The sequence below is a fragment of the Poecilia mexicana genome, unplaced genomic scaffold, assembly GCF_051168715.1.
Source record: "Poecilia mexicana isolate PSO_F unplaced genomic scaffold, ASM5116871v1 scaffold_20, whole genome shotgun sequence".
In the NCBI taxonomy this organism is placed as follows: Eukaryota; Metazoa; Chordata; class Actinopteri; order Cyprinodontiformes; family Poeciliidae; genus Poecilia; species Poecilia mexicana.
In genome coordinates, this window is record NW_028263389.1 from 17,561,941 (window position 1) to 17,581,814 (window position 19,874).

Consider the following 19,874-nt stretch of genomic DNA (forward strand, 5'->3'; position numbering starts at 1 on the left):
TATTATTTTATAAAATCCTGGTAATATACTGTTTGTACTGTTTGCAAAATATGCTTGTGGTCATGCCAATGTTCTGCTAGATGGAGCGATAAGCAAACCATTTGATCCCAACAGGTAAGCGCGGTGTGCAGTGACACAATGTCAGAGAAATGAAATGAATAAAATGCTAATCAGGCAGAGCAGAGCTTTTTATCTGGTTATCAGATCTACCTGGTAAACTTTCAACAATTTGCAGCAATTATTTTCTTTCAAAGGAGAGTGGCTTTAAAGTTCATAAAAGTGCCAAACATGTAGAGCAGGGACGTCTGCAGTGTTGCGCCATTTGCAGCGCCTGGAGGTGATTTGTTAGTATGTACAATTGTGTTTTTTCTTTTTTGTTTTTTTGGGGGGGGTTTTGCCAAAATTGCAATTCAAGCACGGTGCAAGTTGCTCGATGTAAACAAACACAGAAGGAGTAGTTTCCATTTATAGGCCTGTTCAGATTGTGCAGTGCATTCAACCACAGTGCAGCTCTGAGTTTGATGGTTGTAGAAGGTTGCTGTTTCCTGTTTGACCTCTAGATGTCATATATTAAAAGTCTGTTAACGTACATATATGTACCCATTTATTTATGTACTTATTTTTATTTAAATTATTTATTGAACACATCTTTACAGAGCACATTCACAGTACTTCCTGTTTTATTGATTTTTTTTGTCCTGCCAGTCACTTTGGAGCTGTTGAAGTTAAGAACCTCGCCTTTCCCAGAGTGAAGAGCCTGACTGTTATTCTTGTTATCAAGAATAATAAGTAAGATTTTTTCCCCATATCTAGTTGTCTGCTATAGTTTATTTAATTTGCTCTTTACTTTTATACATGCTGAGTTTGTGTGTGATAGTTAAATACCTCTATGTGTATTTTATGCTCATAAAATACTTCAGTACAAATGACAAATTATTTAATAACTAGTTTGAATGTGTAATAGTGATAAATAATATACCAAAGTGTAACTTTTTCATTTGTGTTCGTCTTGTTCTCAGTGCAGCTTGTAGCCATGAGTCTCTGCAGGTTTTACGAAACCTTCTGGATCCAAACATTCTTTACGACTGCCGTCCAGTGACTCGGTAAGTTCAACCTAAACATATTGCACTGTAATAATTTTAATCAACATATGATTATGAAAACTCGAAAAAGCGCATCTTCAGTCAAGAGGCTTTATCATGGCTGCTGCTATACAGACTGCTACAGGAGATCCTTCTGTATCTACAACAATTATTTGAAGATACTTGGATAATATTAATTAAAAGTAAATAATTTCCCTTTGTGGTTTGGAGAATTTCTGACTTGAATTGTTTTTGTTGTTCAATTTGTAAGATTTGTTATTTATCCTTTCTCAGCCACCAGAGGTCCTCGTTTCGCTTGTTTTTGGGTCTAGCTCATGCCTGAATGTGTTGGGTTTCCTGCTTTAAAGATAGATTTTAGGACTTTATTTTGTCTTACTCTTCATGTTAAGCATTTATTGTTTCAGGTGTTTAGTATGTCTAAATTGCTCTAACGTATGAGTGTGTTATTTTAGTCCATTCTGGTGGCCTTCAGGTGTAACCTGCCTCTTGTCTGATGAAGATAAACTCTGGCCACTCAACCAAATGAGATGCCACATCAAAACAAAGCTGTAAAAACTACAAAAAGTATTTGTTTATAAATATCTTTTTTTAAAGAACCACAACTATATTTCCACTCTTTGGTTTTAGATTAAAGAAACACATTTCCTTCCACAAAACATCAAGATTTATGTAAGATTATGTCAAAATACGACCTGTTTTGTAAGCTAGGTGGTCATTTGGTGACGCCCACTGGAACAGCTATATGTTTTGTCAATGATACTTTTTGAAATTGGGGCCAAAAAGTTCAAGTTCAGTTCCTTCCATGTAAAAAACATTTCTCTCCCAACAGTTTGGATGAAATCTGACTGATTTCTTGAACTGATCATAACTCCATGATCAGGTTCCAAACAACAAAAACACCTTTCTGACAAAGGTTTTGGTAGATTTTAGCTGTACCTGAAAGACGTTTCTGTCTTTCAATCTTACCTTATTACTCCAGACATGAGATTGGTCTCTCGTGCAGAACCGAGCCAGAACTTGGCAAAATTTCCTGAAACCTCTCTTGAGTTATTGCCGCCTCCCCAATATGTTTTCGTCTTTATTTGCTGCAGTTACAGGAAAACATTTTCGCAACGTCTCTTTTGCCTCGTATTTTGTCCGGTTATATAACAGAGGAGGACTGAAAACTGAAACCTAAAGAAAAGGTGCTTTAACAGAGCACACTCATGCAAACAGGTTACTGGTCACCAATCAAGGAGATGTGGTCTGAAATGATTTTCCCATGACTGAATGTCAGAACAAAAGACCCCTCAGTTTGGAATCGAACGCTACGTTAACTCTTCCCTGCAGCTCGTTAAACTTCAACCTGCAGTGGATGTGTGAACCTCCCACATTCTTTTAGTAGCAATTATATTACCAGGATTTTATAAAATTATAGTTTACTTGCATTTAGTTATAAAAATACTAATTTGATAAAGGTGTGTACAGCCTGCTCTTTGTTTCATACCACTGATAACACACAGTTAACATGAACAACCTTTGACCTCTGGAAATGTGCCTGTGAAAGCAAGCAGACACTCGCTGTCTGGATGTCAAAGTGGTTTATTCAGGTCTTGCTACAGTAGGTAACTTATCAGGTCTGGCTTATTTATTTACATCAGTGCAACTTAGAAAACTTTGTAAAAACGGCAAGAAATTGTGACTAAATTTCTACTCCATAATTAAGAGTAGAATGAAATGTTTTTTCTTATGGATATATTTTCATTTGATTACATTTTAGTCCCTTGAAAAAACTGAATAAACCATTTTCCTGTTACAACCACACTCTTAGAAATGGCTGTAAAGTTACGGTGGAATTCCAGCAGTAACATACTGTTATTCCAAAATACGGTAGGATATTGTCAATTTGATGTCTTCTTCTGTTGTCACAATCAAGACTGATGACTGGCAGTAAACTACCGTAAAATAATTGTAGCAGCATAAATGGTGCGCTGCCACTTTAAGGCCAATTTCAGCTGCTGCATATAAGCAAGCCTTCACCTGTCATGAGGCTGCTTGCGTCGTGACGTCAACCGAATCTGCTTCCTTTGTTTGCACTGTTCTGGGTAAGCGTGGCTGTTTTATTGTTTGTCGGCTTTAATAATGGCTATTAATACTAATTGGTTTATCTGCTTAGCCTCCTTTGCTGCACCTCCAATATTTGGACCGATCTGTCCGTTCATTCATTTGCTGACAGGAAGGTAAGGGCTTAGCGTGGCTAAGTAGCGTCTACCCCACGTAAACAAAACCTTCACATAGCGTTTTCTTACAGTTGCACTGCATCTAGGCGGAATTGGGGATCTGATTATTTGGCAGTGCAGTCATTTATCAGGTCACAGGTAAGCAGCTGCTGCAAGTTATGTTTTGTTAGCAGTTGTATTAATAATTTGCTCTATTCTTTTTAGCTTTCTGACTCATCAGCATTGCACCTGGAGTGACACTCGCTGCTGTTTTGCCTACTTATAAATTGTTTTAAAATACTAATCTGCACTTTCCCTGGGGATAAAGTGCAACATTGTAGGGCTATTGTATCTCTGTTTTACTTGTTTCATTTTCTTGTCTGTCTTTTAGGGACTGAGGCTTCTGTGGTGGCGGTGGTGACCCCTGGTGGCGGTGTCTTGACTTGTGTGTTTTGTTGGAGCACCTTTTTCTTTCTTTGTTTGCCGTGTTTTGTAGTGTCCAGGGTGGTCCTCTTTTTCTGCACGGGATGTTGCCCCTTCCCTCACTACTTCCCCCATCGGTAAGCCTCAGTTTCCTTTGAAATTTAGACATTTTATTATCTTGTCAAATGTATTCACTGTTTTAACCATTCAATTTCAGATTATTGGAAATTAAAGATATTTTGAAGTTTAATAAATTTTGTAGAACTTTCTAAATCTTGTCTCCTCATTTCCAGTAGAACTTACCTGTGTCCTTACTACATTATATTTTCCTGGATTTATTCCAGGTGGCGTTGTTGGTCATCGTAACCTTTAATATTTTATATTTGGGTTCATACTAAGAAAATCCACCCCCCCAGGTTGCCACATAATTGTACAATATAGTTGTTTTTTTTTTGTTTTTTTTTCCCCCAGGAAAGACATTTTATTTGTATTTGCATCTTGGAGAACCAGGATTTAAAGACAATATTAAACGGAAAGAAAAAATACTTTCCATAATAAATCTTTTAGGGAATGAATCAAAATCTACAGAGCATAATTAAAAATGTTAGAATACCAGTGCTGGTGTTTGTTAAAAATACAATTTTAATTAGACACTTGTTTAGTCAAATTCAAAGATAGGTTTGTCAGTTTCCCTAAAGAGATGGTGTTTGCTAAAGAGTTGCCCCCACAATCGCAACGTATCTGTGACGTCACGTGTTTGCACGGGAGACAGCAGTATGACGTCTTGTCTGGAGCTTATCAAGGCAAGTTCCCCAAAGCCTCTAGAACCCGACGGACCCACAGATGGGTCCAGCTGCCACGTGACCTCGGCTCACTCTGTAAACAAAGGCTCCACGTGCCTTTAAATTTATTTTTTTTTTATTATCCGCTAAAAGAGGCTTTAATGTTTCAAAAACTATTCCGCATAAAGGTTTTGCCCAAAATGTTAAGATTTTAGAGCCATTTAAAAACAGCTGATGAGATATAAAGGTCCTCGGGCGATGACGCAACTGCCCGGAAAACACCCGATCAGCTGATCATCACGGCCATTTTGTGGCTTCACGAGACAGTGGAAAGACTCTCGGAGCATGGCACAAGATGTCGGCTATGCAACGTCATAACCCGATCTAAATGTCTGCGCTCTGCGTGCGCTAGCTTCCCTATTCAAATGCGCTCAGTGAATGGTTCTTTTTGGGATAGGTTTCGATGGGCGTAGTTCGATGCATTCAAATAAGCTGTGTGCAGTGAGAATTCTCATTTCACTTGTGCCTTCTGCAAATGAACAACGGTTTTTCGATTTGCTATGAGCGGAGCTAACTCATGCAAAAATTAGTTCAACTGCACTGGCGCGGAGGAAGATGTCCGATGTGGAGGCGCTGGAAGAAATATTTCGGAGCGATGTTGAGCTGGAAGACTCTTCTGATAGCTGGTGGGATTCGGACGAGGAGGAAGAGCCGGACACAGCTGACAGACTTGATCTCGGTGATGTGTAAGTTTTCCCCCGCAATTTCACACAAAATATTTGATGTTTTGGTTCTATTTATTTATTTTTGTGATTATATGCTTGTAATAACGGCAGGAAGTAAAACCATGTGGTTATTTGTTTATGTTTTACTAAAATATGTTTTATTTTACTAGTAAGGATTTCATGTTTACTTTGGTTCATTACTTTGTAATAAACCTCTAATTCTTCAAATACTTTTTATTTATAGTCAAGTGGATGCCGAGCCATCAAGCTCAGATGGAGCTGAACCTCCCCCCACCTCTCATGATTCTTGAACTTGTTTTTTTTTTGTTTTTTGTTTTTTTGGTGGTGGATTTTTCAAAATTGTTTATTTGCTCTTGGAAATTACTTCATAAAGTATTTTTGACTGTTTTACCTTGTTTCAATAAAAGTTTTCTATTTGGAGTCAAAGAGCTTTCAGTTCATCATTATTATACTGTGCACAATGGTACATTTTGCATATAAATGGGGTAAATGTCATGACCAATGGTTATATTATATGTAGAAAGTGTCATTAGATGGTAATAAGCTATTTAATTTTAACAAACCCCCAGTATTGATGTAAAAAACACATTTGGCACAGTTTGACATTTTTGGATAAATGTGCCAAAATGGCCTCTCCGCCTAAGAAATTTCTCACTAATACCATTCTAAAATAAATATGATTCATCTGATTGAGTCCAAATTTGGTATACGTTTACACAACATTTAGATTTAAAAGTCTGTACTACTTTTTTGTGCTATAAATATTTTGGTAGTGTTTTGCAATGTTTATTTCAAAGAAAATTTTGGCGAGGTTCAAAAAATGCAAAATATTTTGTATTTTGTCCCTAATATTTCAGGCAAGGTCAAAGCTACAATGGTGCTGACACCAGAAAACCATTCTATGACATCTTACCTTTACAGAGGTACCAAAAGTTTCTTCTTAAATCTAATAGCTGTGAGGCTATAAGTGATTTACTTTTGTGTGTTTTTGTCGGGCAGAAATTTATTTATACCCCCTGAGGGTGTAAACATAAAGACTTTGGTCTTTATGTTGTCTTTTTAATGTTCTCTCTTTAATGCATTTATGTAATGTAATGGTGATGTATTGTCTGAATGTTTGCAACTCCCTGGCGGACATTATACCACAATATATGCTGCGTTTATACTGATATGTATTCTGTATCTCAATAAAGATCTATTTAAAAAAAAAAAAAGGTAAGTTCCATGTTAAAATCATCATGTGATTCTAGAGAACAGACCAAATGGGTTTTAATTTTCCCTTTTTTAATTATTTCTCAACTTTATGTATGCAAATATGACAAATAATGTTTTGAAAATTGTCACTTATGGAGTTGACACATCATGGTTGTGACAAGCAACTTAAGAATAAAACAAGAAAAAACTAAAGAATAACATAAGCTAACCAGAGCTAACTAGCCCTCCTAGCAAAGGAAGAGGTCATGGGGTCCTCAGAAGTTCTGGTGCCCCCCAAAAATGCCTGATTTTTTTTTCTTTTTTTACATTCTTTTCATTGTCTGACGGTGTTGACAAAAACTAGGGACAAATGTCAACGGAGTTGGAAAATATCTACAAATTATTTTTAATTCAATTTATTGATACTTTTATAATTATTTATATACTTAATTGTCAATGTATAATTTTTGTATTTAATTGATTTAAACTATTATTGAGTTCTGCTCCTGGACAAGGGATTTTACAGGCATCATTCACCAACTACAATGTTTGAAATAAAAAAATATTCAGCAAACACCAGGAAAACATACAGTACATTGTTGTGCTCACATGACCCAGGATAGTTTAGTCAGATATTTGAAAAAATTACATTTTGTGTATATCTTATTCAGATTTTGTGCTTTATCCATAGGACCTGTTTTGCCCCTATTCTCAAGAATCACTGGTTTTTGATTTTGATTATTTTTAATGAATGCATTAACTTTCTGTTTGCGCAACAGTATCAACTTATGTTTGACGTAAGTTTATTTGTTTGAATATCGCGGTACGACTGTTCAGTACAGTACTGCTCAAGTCCAGTCCTTGAGAGCTGCTATCCTGCAACTTTCAGATGCTTCCCTGCTCCAATTAACACACCTGAATCAAATGAAAAGCTGGTTAGCAGGTCCGTTCAGAGCTGATCCTGGTCTGTTGGAGTAAAGATGCATTGAAAAGTTGCAGGACCTCTCGAGGATTTGACGTGAGCACCCTTGGTTATTATTTTTGTTAGCAGCTAAAGCTAGCCAAGCAGGTGTAGCACGGGGTGTCGGGTGGTTAAACAAACATTAAAACTGTCAGAAAGGCAGTTTGAGTTAACATTATTTAGCTGCGGAGTCGTTTCTTGAAGTTTTCGGCTATAGACGGCATAATGGGGAGAGTGGCTGTGCTGGACCGGTGGTTTGATCTATGCGAGCAAAGCTAAGCCAAAATGTTTTTGTCTCTATAAATAATAATTATAATAAATAATGACATTGGCTGCCTCTTTTTTTCTTCATTAGTACTTCATGTTGGTGACTGAAGCCTGTTATGATGACTTCAACACATTTCTTCTGACAGGTTGGTAGAAGAAATCCTCTCCAGAATGTTTCTATAAGCTGACTAATTTCTATAATGCCTAATGTCTGAGTTGTGTCAGCAGGGCCGAGCGCAAATCGTGACACCGCACCTATGGCACTTCCGGTGGCAGGTGTGACACCTGCCACTAGTGCCACTGCTTTCGGGACTAGCTGCCAGTGCTGCCACTGCGTTCGGCTGACCTCGGTACCTCGTACTGGCACTTCCTCTGACACCTGCCATTAGTGCCACTGTTTTCGGGTCTAGCTGTCAGTGTTGCCACTGACTTAGGCAAATGGACTACATATCCCATGATGCTTTATTACTAGTAGAAGAAGAACTTAAAGTCAGACGAAGAAGACAGAATTTAATAAGAGTTTTTTTTCGCAGAAATACTTGTGTTAGCTGAATTCCTACACGTTTTGTATATCATGTATGATTCGTTCATCCTATTTATTCACTAAAGTTCTTCTGAATAATCCAGCCGACTCCTTTCGTCTTTGTATTAATCAAATACACAGCAGGTATCAGGGATGCCATTGGTTTCGGCACCTTATTGTAACAGCTGAGTCTGGCTTCCACTAGAGCTGCCGTTGGGTGTCCAGGATGTTTCAGAGCTGTCACAACTGGTGCCGATGTTTTGGGGGATGGCAATGACAGTTTTTTGAAAACGTGTTACTTATAATGCGTGTTTATAAAAAAAAATTCAATGGTAATTGGTTAGTTATCCATTTAACACTGAATATTTTTGACTGAGTTTAATTCAAGCAAGATGGCCAATTGAATATACTATAAAGTGTCACTATTACAGTGGAACCTGTCACTATGTTCAAGGACACATCTGGTTAATCACACATCACTGATAGTTAATAGGACTTTTTACTTAATCAAAATGACATTCAACCCTTGCCCATGTTTATATCGCAGAACAGTGGCTGACATGGTGCAACAGGAAGCCAAATGTTGCAACTGGATAATAGTAATAATAATCAGACTCTGTAAGCTATGCTAATTAACGTATATTGTAGAAATTAATAAAGTTTGAAAAATAAATTTAAGCTTAATGATCATAATTTCTCATGGAGGAATAATAAGTTATTTGAGCCTGATGTAGTAAATTCACACGTTGACTAAACATAAATTTTACAGCAGACTTCAAATTGCTGTTTAAAGTATTTACATACAATGGCTAATAAATATTGACAAATCAATTACTATGCATATACTTTGTGACATAAACTTGAAAAAATGTTGAAACATATCTGCCAAATAAAATATGTAAGCAGCACAATTTTCTTTGAAAAAAGCATTTTCATCTTAAGTATAACCCAAAGTAATTTTTATTCCCAAAAATATGTAACAATCTTGTTCTTAATGCTGCTTAGGATTCACACATTGTCAAATTTTTTGAGGTGTAAATACTTTGTGTTTTGACTTATCAATATTCAATATTGGTGTAAAAAAATTTGAAGGTGGTTTAACTTGAAAGTGAAAGTCCTCCTGCTGCCTTGAAAATGCTTTTGAAATGCATTTTGTAGCTCAGATTTTAGTCATTTTCTCATCTTTGAATAAGAAAACTTTGAAGACAATGAACAGAACCAGAAACAAACACAGAGAAGCAACCTTCATTTATGCCACACAAATCTGTTATAAACTTGACAAATAATGAAAAATAGCGGGGATTAAATTTAATAAATAAAAACAAGTAACTCTTTAAAACTGGTTAACAGGCATTTTTGGAAAATTATGATAACATGTTTCTTTTTTTAAAAATTGCATTACCTTAACAAAAAACAATGAAAGTTATAGTGGCTGCCTGGTCTGTTAGATAATAGACCAGGCAGCCACTATAACTTATGACATCCTGTGCACTGTCATGGAACCATGCTGAACATAATGTCACTCTGAAATTGTCAATATCTCATGTTGCCACTGTCACAAATATTAACTAATAAGTCAATATTAGTGAACTTACCCGGTTTAATAATCAATAGCATTATATTAAGGTCACTGTATGAAAATAATTATAATCCGGAATTGACAGGAGCTTGTCAGCACTGACATACCATGGCAACCGAGTGTCAGTTGTAGTGCTAGGTACCTAGTGGCAGCTATTATCAGCTGTTGCAGAAGAGGTCCCATCTGACAGTGCAGGAGTTGTCTTTCTCTATTTAAGTCTGAACACCGGCTGTATATTTAAATATGTATGAGAATTATGTTGTAATTAAGATATATTTTATTTCTAATTGTTTGAACTAAAGTTATTCATATGCTACATTCTGTCTGAAACAGATAGAAGCTGTGTCCGAATTCAGGGTCTGCATCCTTCGAAGGACTGGTCTACGTAGGACGGGTCCTTCGAAGGCCGGGAATAAACTAAGACCGGAAGAAAAATATCTGTGGATTCGGACAGGTCTAGCCTTCACCAACTGTCCCCGCCCCCACCTCAGCGTAGCTCATGTTGCCAAGCAACCGTGACAGCGCGAAGCAGAGAGGAGAAAAAACAACGGAGCCGAAGTTTGTTTTTCAGTCATGTATTACTGGTTTCTATATTATTCTTCAACTTTTATAGTAAAGGATGTTCCATAGTAAAAAGGAAATCTCTTAGTTTGATTATAAAATGTTCAAATGTGTACTGCACTTTTCTACGAGGAATACAAATTATTCATTTACAAATATAATACTCTCCACATCACAGATAGGACATTACGGTTAAATAAACATATTATATTTGAAGGCTTAACTTTAATTAATTAATCAAACCGATGTGCTCTGTTTTGAAATACTTTGTAAACCAAACATTTTCAACCAGACCTGTCTGAATAATATAGGTGTTTAACTCCCACTCATTGGGGAAAGCTAGCGGGAGTTTTTATAACAATGTGCCAGAAGTTAGGCGTTTTCTCTCGGTGTGGAGCGCCCGGCCAGCTGACAGCTGGAGGGGAGCTGGCTGTTAAAGCAGCGGTAGCAGACAGGTCCGAAAATGCCAGAGCAATATTGCAATTAGGTGATGTATTGATGAACCGAGCATATATTTGAGATTTACACACTTACATTCTCGCCTAAAAACGTTGAACCAAATCACGTTGTGTCATTTAAAGTGTTATATAGCTAAATAATTTGTCGCTATTTACCGCCATTATCGCTCTGCCTGAACGCCCAGTTGGAACCCGCAATGAATTATGGGATATCGTGGGCCGTGAAGGATACACCGGACCCATCCTTCAAATCTGGGGAAAAGAAGGACGCATTTGAAGGATGCATTTGAAGGAGTCTTTGAATTCGGACAGGCCTTGTCGCCACGCTATGACGTAATCGGCCTACAAATCCGTCCTTCGAAGGATGCAGACCCTGAATTCGGACACAGCTAGAGAATGAGGTTAGCAGCCTGTGGCACCCATGGCCACCTTACTTGTGCCACCTTACCCAGTGGTAAGGTGGCACAAGTGGCACCTTACCCAGAAGCCCGTGGCACAAGTGACAGCTTATGGCAACTGTCAACATGTTTTCACTGAGGCTGTTTATTGGAAACTGAAATTTGAGACTGTATAAAAAAATAGACCAGGGCATATTTGCTTTTTTAAGGGAACAGAATACTTAAGAGGAAATGCAATACTTTGTGCCAGATCCACCATTATTTTCATTAATTATAAATTCATTCATATTAAATCTGACACAGAAGCTGTCACCAAAGAATATTCTATTCATATTCTATTGTTTTCCCCACTAAGCATATTTAAATATGCTGAAGTATGTATAATGCAATTAAAAATACTTTAAAAATACAACTGTTTATAAATATGGCTGCATGTATAAGGTTTCCAGTAACAAAACAGTGTGTTATGAAAGATTAAATGTTCAAATACGTCATTGTGCCTGTTAAACATATAACGCTGAGTGGAGCACTATAAGATGGCCGCCCTAAATCTCGTCAGCAAAAATAGGCGAGAGCGGTCCGTGAGGCGTGGGAGGTGCCAGTATGAGGTCGTGGCAACCCTTGGAAGGTGCCGAAGTCAGTGGCAACACTGACAGTTAGACCCGAAAACAGTGGCACTAATGGCAGGTGTCAGAGGAAGTGCCAGTAAGAGGTGCCGAGGTCAGCCGAAGTCAGCCGAATGCAGTGGCAACTCTGGCAGCTAGACCCGAAAGCAGTGGCACTTGTGGCAGGTGTCAAAGGAAGTGCCAGTACGAGGTCAGCCGAACGCAGTGGCAACTCTGGCAGCTAGTCCCGAAAGCAGTGGCACTTGTGGCAGGTGTCACACCTGCCACCGGAAGTGCCATTAGTAGGTGCGGTGTCACGATTTGCGCCTGCTGTCTCTCAGTTGTGTTCATGGTAATTATTTCTGACATTTTTATGCTTTATATGTTGTAGGTGGTAAAAAATGCTCTCCAGGGTAAACCGGGTGGACAAAGTATGTTGTTGGGTCTGGTTAGTTTTGCTCACTTCTCTTTAAAATCTGTATTTATTATCCTAATGTGTCTGCTATTTATCCTGTTGTTCCTCCAGGCTGGGAAAACCAGGCATTCTTCTGTTGGTTCATGTGCTTCGTCCTTCATCCAAAGGCCACAAGAAGAATCCAAAACAGCTCATGTCAAACTGTGGACCATGTTTTCAGATATGTGCAGGTATGTGGTTATTCTAATGATTCTGCTTTGTAGAAGCACTTTCTTATTGTCTTTGTTTGCTATCTGAATGTAGCTGTGCTACTAAATATATTTAATAATTTTTATTATTTGTCTTCTTATCATTATGTCAAAGATGCAAGCCAGCTTTGAAACCTTCCTCATTGCCGTGCAACCAGGACAGCCCGTCCTCCTGCATGTTGGTGAAAACAAGAGCAGCACCAAAGACACTTCACAAGATCATCCAAGGTAGCTTTTGATGAACTTTGAAAGCACACTTCATTCAACTTCTGTACAACTTCTGTACATTAATCCAGCCTACAGTTTTCAACACTGATGTGACTTGCACGACAATTGAGGAGTTTAAGATCCTTGCTTTTACTTTACCTGACAGAGTGGACACTATTTATTATGACGATCATTTAAATGCATACTGTATCAATAAGAGGATTTGTTTTATGTTCTTCCAATTAAGGACTTGGTTTATTACAGTCCCTGTGGGTCCAGCCGACATTCCAGACAGCACAGTATTGTCCATCCAAAAACACAGGAAAGACCATTCAAAAGAAAAAGTGACAGTCAATGTTCAGTTTTCCACCTTCATCAAAAACATGATGGACTTTGAGTGGCATCTCATTCAGGTTAGTTGTTGTCCTTTTCTTTTATTTGAAATATTTCTGTTTCCATATTATTTAGGATCTAAATTATATTGTCTTTTCTTTTTCCATGTTGGACAGTGCCTTCATCTGCATCTAATAAATTAAGTGCCACTTGGACTCTTGAAAACCATTAATAGTTCACATTTTAAAACGCTGTAAGAATTCCACATTATTTCAGCCATGTTGAATTTTAGGTTTTGGAAGTAATTTTTCTTTGATTTGTTTAGTGATAACCAAAGCATGGATATTTCTTTAAGAACTGTGTTATGTTCATAATATTGTAGAAATTAATGAGTCAAACCCAGTTTATGTCGCTGTAAACTGAAAGTCTTCAATTTTTATCAGTTCTCTGAGGAATGGTTATGTGTCACTCATTTTGAATGTTTGAATATACTGGAAATATATGTGGTTTGGTGCCTTTAAATATTCTGTTCTGACGGTTACTTATCACATCCTCTTCTGTGTTATGTGACGTTCTGATTATGCATTTTAGAACCGCATCAATTGTAGCACTTCTAAGAAGCTTACACTGGGTTAGGTATTAATGTTCTATTGTAAAACTAAGACTGTACTGTACTATGTTTTTAGACTTAACTTTAATCAGTCAAACCGATTTGCTCAGGAATATATTAAATATTTGAGTGAACCAAAATATTACAACTGGATGTTACCTGACTTATGTGTTTAACTGTCATTTGGGAAAGCCCAAATGAGTCAGGTGTTCTCCCGTGGTATACTAAACCTGGACCAGCTGGCAGCAGGCGAGGAGAGCTGGGTGTTGATACAGCGGGAGCAGACGTCTCCGAAAACGTCGGGCAGATATTGCAATTAGGTGATGCACTGATGGACCGAGCAGAAATGTGAGATTTGTACATCTACATTCTCGCCTACAAACATTGTTTAAATCATGTTGTGTCACGGCTGCTAAGCAACATAACGCCGAGGTGGAGGCTAGGCAGCTAGCTGAAGGCTACAGCTTCTCTCTGCAATGCGCTGCCTTCGCAGGACCCCACTTTCGTAGACCGGGTCGTTTCTCAAGCCCATAAGTTTGAAAGGATGCAGACCCTGAATTCGGACACAAAGCTCTAATGGTCTGGAACACTCATTTTTATATATATTTTTACATGTATTTTTGTTTGCGTCTTTTCTTTGTTGTATTTGTTTTTCTCGTGTTTGCTGTGCGTTTGTACCTGTCGGCCACCGTAGTATTTTAACGATTCTGTATTTTACTTCTGCTGGGCTCCATATGGTTATGTGTATTTGTTATAAGTTGCATTGTGATCACTGTTATGTGTAGAGTGTTATGGGGTTCCCCTGTCTGACTGCTGACTCCCACTCACATGTGATGGACCTGTCATTTGGGCGAGGGATCAGGGGAGCGGGAGGACCCGGACCAATGCTGACAGAACACCGGAAGAGCGGGAGAGTTCAGTGTGTTTTTAGCAGTGAAGCTATTCAGTTGAGTGTAACGGTTTGTTAGAGCCTAATAAACCCTGTTGGCGGTACTACGTCTGCGGTGTGTTGGCGTCATTACAGTATTTACTTACAGTACACCACTTTAAAAGGTAATTACAGGATTGAAAAGGTAAATGTCCAGTAAAATGCGGGTATCTACAGACGCCAGCTTTTTTTTTTTTTTTTTACCGTTTTTCTGAAAGAACGGTAAAAAAAAAAAACTGGCGTCTGTAGCTACCAGTATTTTTTTTTATCGTTCTTTCAGAAAAACGGTAGATTACCGTTATTTCGAAAGAACGTTACTGTACATTTACAGGGTTATTTCTTAGAGTGTGGTTATGACAATAAAAATCAGCTTTATGAACTAAACGAATGGCTTTTTTTCTGTAACGTGCATAATGGTTGAAGAATTGAAGTTCTGAAAGTGTTACCCCAAACTTCCATGCAATAACAGTACAGAACATGTAGGGCAGAGGAGTTTAGATGTTTTCTAGCCTTAAAAAGAATTGCAATACTTCTTTCTATTTTAGATTGGACATATTTTATATGAGGTTTCCAACAGACCTTATTTTGAATCAATACTCTCAAAAACCGGATTTCAGTCACTCTCTCCACGGTCACATTATCAATTCTTATTTGTAAATCACTTTGTCCATTACAATTACCGAATAACATAAACTTTGTTTTATCTAAATTTAATAATTTGTTGATATGAAACCACTCTTTCAGTAAGTCTAAATTCATTTCAAACAAAAGTATCTTGGAGATCTTACATACATCATTTATGTATAAAATGAACGATTTTGGTCCCAATACTGAGCCTTGGGAAACACCACAAACAATGTCCAAGCATGAGGACTGGAAATCACCCAATACCATCATAGTCAGTTGACCTTTTATTTTCACATTTATTTACTATATCTTTGATCTCATTTTCCTCCACTGCTGTGAGAAACATGGAATCTGGATTTCTACTAACTAATATGTCATTTGGTATTTCGTGTTCAGTGGGCTGCAGGATTTCTTCAGCCAATTCAGGGCCCACACTTACATAATATTTATTAAAATGATGAACTATCTCTTCCATGCCATATAAATTTTTATCTCCAATGTTTGTAAACATTTCCTCAAGTAGTTTTAGTTGAGGAAAACTAATATGTCTGAAGTTTTTTCTAATAACACTGTTTAAATTATTCCAGATATCTTTAATATTATTTTTATGTCTATCCAACTGTTTAAAGTAATAATTATGTTTTGCTCTTCTTAAAATAGCATTAGTTATATACTGATTAATATACTATATATACACACCAGTGTACCAGTGTGTAAAGTATATATATATATATATATATATATATATATATATATATATATACACCATACCATACCAACTTTATTTATAAAGTACTTTAAAACAACCACAGTTGATACACCATACCATACCAACTTTATTTATAAAGTACTTTAAAACAACCACAGTTGATACAAAGTGTTGTACATTAAAACACAACATAACAATAAAAAATATTAACTTACATTTAAAAACAAACATACAATTTAAAACTAGATTCCGCTGGAGTTGAAAGCCAAGTACAATAGATGGGTTTTAAGACGAGCTTTTAAAGTGAACAGTGAAGGGGCCTCTCTGACCTGCAAAGTCAAGTTGTTCCATAACTTAGGACCCATGATAGAGAAAACCCTGAGCTTCCTTCTCGATCTTGATAAATTATACTAACCTATATGTATACATATAAATATATACATGTAGAAAGACCACATACAGAAAAAATAACAACCAAAAATAATCACAACAGTAAAGAAAAATTTGAAATAAAAATGAAAAGCACCAGTAGCACAAACAAAAAAACGCCAATAACACAAGATATTCTGATATATTTTTGAGAAATGACCCAATTGTTGTCATCTTCACCAGCTCTTTTGGGGACTCGTTCCCTTGGGCAATGGGCACAACGGTCTCCTGCACACTGATAAAATTGGCATAGTTCTTTCTCCATACTTTTCTGTAAGGAAGTACACAGACAACAGATAGAAAAAATAACAGACACAAATAATCACGATAGTAAAGAGAAACTAGAACTAAAAATGAACAGCACGAGCAACACAAACAAAAAAACGCCAATAACACAAGAAATTCCGATATATTTTTGAGAAATGACCCAATTGTTGTCGTCTTCACCAGATCTTTGGAGCAAACTTCCCCAGCCGGAGTCGTTCCCTTGGGCAATGGGCACAACTGTCTCCTTCACACTGATAAAATTGGCATAGTTTTTTCTCCATACTTTTCCGTAAGGAAGTACACAGACAACAGATAGAAAAAATAACAGACACAAATAATCACGATAGTAAAGAGAAACTAGAACTAAAAATGAACAGCACGAGCAACACAAACAAAAAAACGCCAATAACACAAGAAATTCCGATATATTTTTGAGAAATGACCCAATTGTTGTCGTCTTCACCAGATCTTTGGAGCAAACTTCCCCAGCCGGAGAAGTTTGCTCTTTTGGGGATTCGTTCCCTTGTGCAATGGGCACAACTGTCTCCTTCACACAGACAACAGATAGAAAAAATAACAGACACAAATAATCACGATAGTAAAGAGAAACTAGAACTAAAAATGAACAGCACGAGCAACACAAACCAACAAATAATAAAAGTCCCCATATTGTTTTCAGAAAACACACAATTTCTGTGTCTGTTTTCTTGATAACTTCTTCCCCAGCCGGGGAAGTTTGTTTCTCAGTTGAGGAACAATCCTGACGAACCTCCCCAACCGGGGGAGGGTTCGAACAGGAATGCGTCAAAAGCATCGTACTGTGAGAAGCAAGCTTCCCCAGCCAGGGGAGCTTGCCTCTTGGTTGAGGAACATTCCTGACGAACCTCCCCAACCGGGGAGGGTTCGAACAGAAAGGCGTCAAAAGTTGCAACTGCTTCATTTAATCATTCGAGGCGCCACGATGGAGGTCGGAAGTGAGGGATTGGAGTATTGAACAGAGCAACAAATAGTTTTTCAAAGTTTTTTGGAGTTGGTGTGTTTTTTTAATTATTAAAAAAAATTAATAGCTACGATAGCTACGTGAAAATCTGTTAAGTATTTAGCGATTTATGATTAATTAAATGTGCTGATACTTCGTTCTAACAGCACCGAGTGGAGCGGGCCACTCCAAGATGGCGGCTCTACGTGATGTCAGCAACAATAGGCCAGAGCGGTCCATGAGGCGTCTATTCTTTATGCCTGTGGTTTCTTTGCTAGCTCTTTGGACATTTCCTGCTCTATTATTCAGCTCATAGCGGGTTCTGGTCTTGGTTCTAATAGTTCATGTCGTGAAAACAAACAAACAAACTTAGAGTTGTTTGGGTTCTCCAGAGCCGAGCATCGTTACTGTCGTATAATTAACGGTGACACCGATGGTTTGCGGAAAAGAATTAGCATTTTGCTCAGTTCACTTTCAAAATACTTTGGCAGTTTGTAAAAAAAATAAATAATTAAATTTAAAAAAAGAATAAAATAAAATAAATACTTGGGTTGTTGGTAAAGAAACTAACAGACTGGTTCCAACAGGAAGGTAGCATATTCGCATAGTTAGCTTACCTGACTTTTTTCCACCGTGTTTCCCTCTTCTTGGCAGACTCCTCTTCTCCCCCTCAGGAGGTTTTCACCTCAGCTTCAACTGAAAAAGGAGCTTAATTTCCCAAAATGGCCTTATATTGATTTATCTTAAATTTAGGGGGGATCAAAGTTTTGTAAATTGTCAGTTATGGAGTTGACACATCATGGTGGTGACGAGCAACTTAGGAAAAACCTAAAGAATAACATAAACTCTCCTTTACTTAATAAACACAAAGTTCATTCATCTATCCTTCTCCATGAATATTTTGTTTGTCTTAATTAATCAAAGGAAAGTAAAAATTATCAATTAAGTTATTAGGCAAAGTTACCAAAGTTATTTTCCTTAGTTGATGTACCACCAGGGTCTTTAAAAAAACCTCAAAAAGTCTCAAATTTATCTCACTGAGGAAAAAAATTGGGTAGATTTTTTTATATTTATGGTACATTTAAGAAATCCTCTGGAGTACTTTGGGAGCCTGAAGTTATTTCAATTTTTCCATTTTATTCTTCAACTACAACTCAATACTGCAGCGTGAGAACATCACATTCTGCAGTTTCAGTTCACTTTTCATGTGAGAACCTGAGTGTAACCCAGTGTTAAAAACACAACAAATCAATAGATGTTGATTTAATCTTATTCTACAACGAGATTAAAAAAATGTAATAAAGTAAAAAAAAAGGAATATGTTTGTAAATATGTTCATAAATATTGATATAAACAGTGCTAAAAATCTTTAAAACCTGTGAAATATCCCTTTAGTGATTGCTTTTAGTGACAGATTAAACAACCAATAACTGGCACAGTCTGATTTCACATCAGCCAATCAGGTTGATTGTCCCGCCCCTTTAACTGCAACGTTGAGCTTTAACTCAGATTGCGTCTAACCCCCTTGAGAGCTGACGGTTGTTCCGTAAACTTCCTAGAAGATTACATTAAATTCTTTGAAGAATCCTGGAAATTGGTAAGACAATGTTAAATTATTATCGCAGAATTCATCATTCAAAATAGTGAATCTGTTTGTTTTTTTTTTAAAATTAGATCTCCAAAAGCGCTGTTCTAACAGCTGACCTCCGAAAAAATCCCTGGTTGTGTAGCATTGAAGCATCGGTGAGTAATTGCACGCGCTCAGCCGTTGGCCAGTAAATTTGCTAAAAAAAATGGCTAAAATACCTAATAACTGTTCAAATTTAATAAAAATTAAATTGTATTGTAAGCTTTATATCACACTGAAAGAAATAACTCTTTGGATTAACATAAAAAAAATCATGGAAAGATTTTCCACCTGATTACTTTGCTTTATTTCAGCACTATGTAATTCTGTTACTCCAACTTAAAGCAAATGTGTTGGCTCAACTTAATTTATTAAGGTTATGCCAACTTAAAGCAAATGTGTTGGCTCAACCTAATTTATTAAGGTTATTCCAATTTAAAGCAAATGTGTTGGCTCAACTTAATTTATTAAGGTTATTCCAATTTAAAGTAAATGTGTTGGCTCAACTTAATTTATTAAGGTCATTCCAATTTAAAGCAAATGTGTTGGCTCAACTTAATTTATTAAGGTTATTCCAATTTAAAGCAAATGTGTTGGCTCAACTTAATTTATTAAGGTTATTCCAATTTAAAGTAAATGTGTTGGCTCAACTTAATTTATTAAGGTCATTCCAATTTAAAGCAAATGTGTTGGCTCA

General features: G+C 37.0%; 1 long non-coding RNA gene across 5 annotated transcripts; it reads left to right on the forward strand.

Annotated features, from left to right (window-relative positions):
• The first annotated feature begins 3,129 nt into the window (after window positions 1–3,129).
• LOC148153437 (uncharacterized) lies at window positions 3,130–8,298 on the forward strand. Of its 5 annotated transcripts, none has more exons than XR_015761670.1 (6): window positions 3,130–3,187; window positions 3,259–3,322; window positions 3,394–3,861; window positions 6,110–6,175; window positions 7,763–7,820; window positions 7,903–8,298. It is a non-coding gene; the product is annotated as an uncharacterized LOC148153437 (long non-coding RNA). The 5 variants fall into 5 exon arrangements; XR_015761669.1 differs by having other exon boundaries at window positions 3,394–3,460; window positions 3,527–3,861; window positions 7,763–8,298; XR_015761671.1 differs by having other exon boundaries at window positions 3,394–3,460; window positions 3,693–3,861; window positions 7,763–8,298.
• Window positions 8,299–19,874: the final 11,576 nt, after the last annotated feature.